The 7672-nt window shown below is 46.9% G+C and overlaps 1 long non-coding RNA gene across 1 annotated transcript in view; it reads right to left on the minus strand.

Moving 5' to 3' along the window:
* Positions 1-7672, minus strand: part of LOC103252687 — a 55678-nt gene that overhangs the window by 5063 nt on the left and 42943 nt on the right. Inside the window, exon 2 of the long non-coding RNA XR_503805.1 lies at positions 5184-5262. This is a non-coding gene — a long non-coding RNA (uncharacterized LOC103252687). The remainder of the gene's footprint in view (positions 1-5183; positions 5263-7672) is intronic.

Genomic DNA, 7672 nt, shown 5'->3' on the forward strand with positions numbered 1-7672 from the left:
AGACCTCATCTCTACAATAAATAAAAAATTAGCCGGGCATGGTAGCGCGTGCCTATAGTTCCAGCAACTGGAAGACTGAGGCGGAAGGATCGCCAGAGCCCAGCAGGTCGAGGCTCGGCCACTGCACTCCAGTCTGGGCAACAGAGCGAGACTCCAACTCAACCCTCCCCCCCAAAAAAAACCAAATAAACATATTTTTCCACATAATATAAAATGTTTCTAAAAATAGTAAAAATCTATCTTTGAGGCTACTAGCCAGAAGAAAAGAAGTGAGCCCAGTCAAGGGCCAGTGTGGGAAGTTTTCTTGGAGGGAGGGGACAGAAGGGACAGTCAGAATCCTTCCTCACTCCCTATAGGCCCCACCCCAAGAAGCAGACAGAAGCAGCCAGAGACAATGCCTTGGCCTGGATGAACTTTCTGAGGCTGCCACAGCACCTGGCAGGCTGGGGACAGTGTGACAGCCTGTTCTGTCCTCCTCTCCATGACCTCTGGGAGAGGAGTTCATGCGCTCTACTCCACTGAATTCCAGGGCTCTTTGCCCAGGCTCTCACAAGAATGCCAGGCTGGGCCAGGTGTGTGCGTGATGTTCACCATGCAGACAGCTCCGTACCTGGGTGGAAACAGACTGAGAATCTTCTGGGTCATTTTGAGTCCAGCAGGCATTAAACATTTGGATGGGTTACTGATTCAAACTGAAATCTGATGAACTCAGATGGTGGTATTTGGAGGGGAACCTTTTTCAATAAATCATCCAGTTGGCTCAGTGGCAAAAAAAAAAAAAAAAAATGCGGTAGAAGAAGTTAACCCAAGTTTGTGACAAGGGAACAAATAGAAGAGATTAATGCCTCTCCTAATAGACTTCAAAAGGTGACGGAACAAACCATTCTTGATTGTAAAAGCAAAACAAGACCGAGGAGGCACCCAGTTTTCCACCTCTAAAAAAAATAAAATAAAATTGTTTCTTTGTTTTCTGTTTTCTTATGCACCCCTGTACTGTGTGGTTGAAGAGAGGGAACACTAGCCTCACTTCCAGTACCTTCTCTGGACTATCCCAGGGTGCCTTGGTCTCTGAGCTCCCCCAGAGAGGTTATGCTACTCATTCAAACCTAAACTAACAAAGGACAGCACCAGAATCCAAATCCAACTTGTCATACCTGATCTTGATTTGCAAAAACAGGATAAAAAACACAATGGTTTACTGAGAGACTAAGTCACCAGCTTCAGTCCTGTTGAAAGCACAATCAGGGTAGATGTGGGTCACACTGGCATTCCTGTTCATTCCTTCCCTTCTGCGGCAGAGCCCACTCCACTCGAACCGATTCCCAGGGCTTTCCCATTCCACTGGGCCTGGGCAACTCCAGTCTCACTCTAAGAGGCTGGCCAAACCTCTGGGTTTTTCTCCTCGATGGGAGTTATGGTTTTCATGGTGAGCTCTGGAGACAAAAGGAAAAATGGACTCACGAGACCTTTTCCCACCCCACGTTTTCCACTTCAGCTGCACCAAGGAGCTGAACTCTCTTGGCCTGGGACCTGGGCCTGCTCAGAGTCCGAACCCTCAGGAAGCTGGTGGTTGTGAGTGTCCTTTCCTTTGGGGCTTAAGTATTTCCAGCCTCTAGGGCCCCGCCATGAGAGGCCAGGATCTCAAACTCACGGACAAATGAACAAAGAAGATGCAAACAGGACGATATTACCATGTTAATGGCCTGAGTCCTGGCCTCCTGAAGATGCCAGGAGGAGGGTGGATTTTCTTTCTCTAACTTTTTCTTTTCTTTTCTTTTCTTTTTTTTGCCAAAGGAGAATAGTTCTGCTTTCTATTTTACTACAACAATAGCATGGACGGCTTCTTCAAGTGTTTCAAAAAGCAGCCTGAGAAATCTCTAAGCAGCCCCTGGTTCTCTAGCCTGAGGCTTTGTCTCCCCGCCCTCTGACAAAGGCAGGGAAGGGACAGGCCGCTGCTGCTTGCTCTCAGCCTAATCCTTGGGCGCAGTCAGGGCATTGCCTGGGGAGTCCACACTCAGGAGCTCTTCGTGTATTCTAAAACCTCCCAGGGAGCAGGCCAGTGAGGACAAAAGGCACTGGGGGTCACTCCCTACCCCCACCAGGCACCTGTGAGGGTGCCTTGTTCCTACCCCAGGCAACTCTAAGGGAAGACTGACCATCAGGGGCTGTGCTGTCGGTCTCTAGGCCCCCCAGACACGGCCAGGGCCCCACCAGAGCTCCAGGTGCCACCCCTACCACAGCTTGGCCTAACCTGCCAGGGCTACCCTCACACACAAAAAGCTGTTTGGCCTTTCCAAGTTTATTGGCCAGGGACTGCGGTTTTCTTTGCTTTAAACCTGGGGGTGTCTTTCAGCTCAGTTATCTGGTAAGGATGGGGAAAAAATAGACTTTTATTGTTCCAGTGTGTAGTGATCTCAAGGGTACAACTGTGCCAAGCTAAGGAGAATAATGAGTGTGTCACCTCCTAGGAGAGTCAGACACGGTCGGTGCAGGTAGCTGTTGGAGATTCCCAGGCTGGTAACTACACTCCAAGTAAGAAAACCATTTTACACTGCAGCCCCCACACACCTTCAGTGCGTGTACACATGTGCATGCACACACAAACACATAGATATTTTACGAAATGATACAATGTGTGATAAAATCTGATTTAAAAATTCCCTAGTTCTTTCTTCTCTTTCACTCTCTTAAAATGCTGCTTGTGACTCATCAATTTTATTTCATAACCCATCAAAGGATTGCAACACAATTTTCAAAGCCTTGAATCAAGGTTAACATTTTAATTTTCAAGCTGACAAAACTTGAACCCCAGAGATTCTCTCAAGATCACAGCAGAACTGAAATGAAAATCTGAAGGTTCTTTCTGATGAAGAAGGGACCACCATTTTCCTGGGGCATTTTCATTTTCCCCAAATCTTTGGGAGCACACGGCAAGAGGGCAGGGAGTGCCACGGGGTTTGTTTTCCATGGCCTTGCTGATAGGAGAAGGGCCTATTGCTTCCAGAAAGCCTTAGAGAGGGATGTGGAGTCTGGGGGGTGGAGGTGGGGTGGGCAGGATGCAGAAAATGCCAGGTGAGGTTCTGAGGTCTCCCGGGCACTTTAGAGGTTCCAAGGCCTCCCAGGCACTTCACTGACTGGTTGTGAGTCTAAGACATTTGTCAGAGTCCTTCCCTTTCCTGGACACACAGCAACAGGTCAGCCTCCATCAGCAGCCCATTTTCTCCCATTTCCAACTTTCTCTAACAGTCATTCCCAACAATTCACTGTATTTCCAGTCTCACTTTCTCTAAATAATTTCCCCTCCCCAGTTAAAATCATGATCTAATCGGTGAACATCAGAGAGGCAACTCGGTGAATCATGCTCCCATAAATATTATCCCTAAAGTTATCCAAATTAGACCAGGTTTAGAGATACTGTTCGGCGAGATGGCCAGTGATCAAGGTCCAAGCATCACACCAAGGCTCTTGATACAAAACATCTGGGCAGAGCTTTTTTCTTCCTGGAATGATCTTGTAACCTTCCTTAGAATTTCTTGAAATCTTTATCTAAATTTGCTATTTACTAGATCTCTAATCTTTTAGGAAAGCCTCTAAAAATGAAGAGCTGAAAGCCACACCATGCACTGGGCAAACAAAAGTCCAGCTTTCTGCCTGCTTCCTAGCTCTACACCCTTAGAGAACACGGAACAAAGGGGCCTGCTGTTTGCTTTGCTTAATCTGGTCTTAAAATCTCTGCTTCTTTGTCAGAAAACAATATTTGCAATTGTAAAAAAAAATATTTACCAAGGAACTTGGATAGCATAAGTCAAAGGCTAAGAGCCAAAGGTCAGTAGCTCTTACCCCAAATTTCATGGACCTGAGAGTCCTGCTGTGGAGCTTAGCTGCCCCGAGCAAACATGTTACTTGGGGAGTCCTTGAAGGAGCGGACATCTTGGAAGAGGAAGGAAGGGTGCATATTCCAGCCTTCCCTGCAGACCCCTGCAGTGCAAGGTGAAACAGGGATGCCCTGTTTCACAAACCTGGGAAAAATACTTGACTTAAAAAGCTCGCTGGGCTCAGTGGCTCAGCCTATAATCCTGCACCTTGGGAGGCTGAAGTGAGTGGATTGCCTGAGCCCACGGGTTCGAGACCCGCCTGGGCAACTTGGCGAGACCTCATCTCTACAATAAATCAAAAAATTAGCTGGGCATGGTAGTGCATGCCTGTAATTCCAGCTACTTGGAAGGCTGAGGCAGAAGGATCACTGGAGCCCAGCAGGTCGAGGCTGCGGTGGCCAGGAGCAGCCACTGCACTCCAGTCTGGGCGACAGAGTGAGACTCCAACTCAAAAAAAAAAAAAAAGCTCACAGGACAGATGTTTCTCTCATGGACAATGATGATGACACGCTCCTCCATGGTTCAGGCCAGGTGTTCACCTATACATCTCTGTGGGTGGGGCCTCCTGCCTGATGGGGTACCTGGGCAGAACAGATCCTGCGCCCTTCCGTGAGAGCCCTTCTTAACCTGTAAAGCACTTCAGGACATCTGACCTTGTGAGCTGATTCTTCTGAGTGTAATGGTGTTTGAATTTACCACATCATGTTAATTGTTTTCTCCACAGACCTGCAACCAGGTGGCTTTCCCATCCGCCAGAGTATCTGGCATCTGGGAATGACCCACCATGGTAGCTCAGTGAGTTCCGCTCCTTGCAAGTCCCAGGCACATGTCACAAGGTGCAGGTCTGCATGGCCCGGTCCCCAGCAGGAGGGCCCTGTCTGGACTGAGCATACAGAAAGGAGATGGAGTAGCCAGAAGGGGCCAGGGAGGGAGGGCTCATGGAGCCAGGACACAGGTGGCTCTTTGGCTTGTAGGCAAGGGTTCTGTGCAGCTCTGGCCCCATGACACTGGTGTCAGGGACTCATGGCCCACATCACCCCACAGGAGCTGCAGAGACAGCTGGAGGGTAGCAATGTCCTGGTTGGAGCCCCACGTTTTGGTTGTCTCACTTTGTTATACAATTCCAAAGTTCTCCCCCATCCCTACCCCTGTCTTGATCATGTCAGAGTAATTGCCACTGGCCGAGTCATGCCGGCTTTTGATGCTACCCTGAAGTAGCTTCCGTCAGGACCACAGCAGTAATAACTGCTAGTGCAGTAGCACTGGGCACCACTGACTTAAAGGAATGGCTTAACCCAAGGATCTCACCTTGCAGAACCAGGCCTTCCTCCTTGATGGTGTAGACAAATGAGCTGAAGGGAGCCAGAGGGGACTTAGCAATGAGAATCTGCACAGAAAGCATATTTTCTAGGTTAGGCAAAGAACTTGGGATAAGCCTCTACTCCACCCCCTTCCCTATTTGAGACAAAGTGGTGACATATAAGTCATAAGGTTTATTTTTCTTTTTTTCCTTTTTTTTTTTTTTTGAGTTGGAGTCTCACTCTGTCACCCAGACTGGAGTGCGAAGTGGCCGCTCCCAGCCACCGCAGCCTCGACCTGCTGGGCTCCGGCGATCCTTCCGCCTCAGCCTTCCAAGTAGCTGGAACTACAGGTGCATGCTACCACGCCCGGCTCATTTTGATTTATTGTAGAGATGAGGTCTTGCCAAGTTGCCCAAGCGGGTCTCGAACCCGCAGACTCAGGCAATCCACTCACCTCAGCCTCCCAAAGCATGGGATTACAGGCTGAGCCACCGAGCCCAGCTAAGGTTTATTTTTCTAAAAACTGATGTTCAAATAAGTCCTTTCGAATCAGTCATCTTAAAAGGCTGCACATTTTTTCCAATTATTCTGCCACCAAACACCATATTCTGGAACCAAATCTTCTAGAAAATAAGTCTCATTATTTAATATCACATGCGTAAATAGCCTGATTCTCTAATCTCATTAATAAACTTAGTTATTTTACAAAAGAAAAAAAATCAAAGCTACCTTTAAAAGATTTATCAGCTCATAAATATTCACAATAACTTGCTAAGGGCAAAGCAGTAGGAGGTTGCTTTGCTGGTCTGTCCTTCATCAGGTCCTTTACCATATGACTAGATTTTTTCCTATTTAAGGCATAGAGCATTTCCCACGGCCCTGGACTGTGGGTTTGGCCACAAGACTCACTTTGGCTAGCCAACAGGTTGTGCCAGTTTCCAATCTAGGCCTCAGAAAGCCTCAAGTTTTTCTACTTGTTTTCTTTTGGCATTGTCAGAGAAAAAGATGTCCATTGCGAGTCTGCTTTCTCAGAAGGAGGACAAGAGATACCTGGAACAGATCTGACTCCCCTAGAGACCCATATGCACATGAGTTAAATACTGCTGTATACCTCTGAGATCTCAGTGGTGGTGTCAGGAAGCATTATCACAAGAGTTGACTGACATTCCAGCCAAAATAAAATATCAAAAATGTTATGAGCAACAATGACATTCTCCTAAGATGACACCTATTTTAAAGAAGATGGCTATTTGGTCATTTAAAAGATCAGTATCTAGCCAGGCGTGGTAGCACGCGCCTGTAGTTCCAGCTACTTGGAAGGCTGAGGCGGAAGGATTGCTGGAGCCCAGCAGGTCGAGGCTACGGTGGCCGGGGAGTGGCCACTACACTCCAGTCTGGGCGACAGAGTGAGACTCCAACTCAAAAAAAAAAAAAAAAAAAGATCAGTATCATTAATCCAATTTCACATCTCATATGGTTCTACAGAACCTTAACAACTGGTGGATTATTTTATTAAATTAAACTGAAGGAAGAAGAGTATCTGTTTTCTGTTTTGCACATTAAAACAATATCATCAAAAACAGCGACAGTTTAGCACATAGGTAATCAGGCAAGGAAAGGGAAGAAATAATTTCAAATCATCAAGAAGCTCACACATAATATCTTGACCTGTCTCAATTCAACAGTTACTGACTATCAACTATGAGAAATGGTGAAAAATGTGATGGGAACGTCACAGGTTTTAGTCCTAGGGTTGGAATACAGCTCTTCCACTCATCACTAGGGAACTAGGCGGAGCCTACAATGTTCCCCTGGTGGTCATTCCCCTTTCTCCTTTTGGTAAGTAACTCTCCAAGTTGCCACATTTCTCTGCTTCTTTTGCAACTAGGTGTAGCCATGTGATCAAGTTTTGACTAGCAGGATGTGAGTACAAATGACAGGTAGAACTTCTGGATTGTGTTTTGGTAAGAAATTGTATGCCCTCCACTTTCCCTTCCCCCTTCCCAAAGCAGGATCCAGTTCCAACCACTCAGACGGGAACATCCTGGGGATGACCAAGCAGCACGGGGGAGGGAAGCTGGGTGGCTGTAGAGAGCATCATTTCCCCCCCCACCCGGGGCCACCTATCTTCTCAGGACAGAGCCACTTGTCTCAACCACTGTATTTCAATGTCTTTGCTACTATAGTCTGGGCTGAATTGTAACTGGTACTGTAACTCTGGACAACCCAAACTTTTTGAGTCTCAGTTTTCTCACATGCAAAATGGTTATCCCCTGCCTAAAAGGGATTATTGTGAGGATTAAATTAAGTACATAAGATCCACATTACCATGTCAAACGCATAATAAGTTCATAATATATAATAGGAGTCTTTCCAACCCACACATCTCATAAGCTTCCCAAAAAACAACATCTTTTTTTTTTTTTTTTTTTTTTTTGAGTTGGAGTCTCACTCTGTTGCCCAGACTGGAGTGCAGTGGCCGCTCCCGGCCACCGC

Source organism: Carlito syrichta, unplaced genomic scaffold (genome assembly GCF_000164805.1).
Source record: "Carlito syrichta isolate Samal-C Ts95f unplaced genomic scaffold, Tarsius_syrichta-2.0.1 Scaffold169268, whole genome shotgun sequence".
In the NCBI taxonomy this organism is placed as follows: Eukaryota; Metazoa; Chordata; class Mammalia; order Primates; family Tarsiidae; genus Carlito; species Carlito syrichta.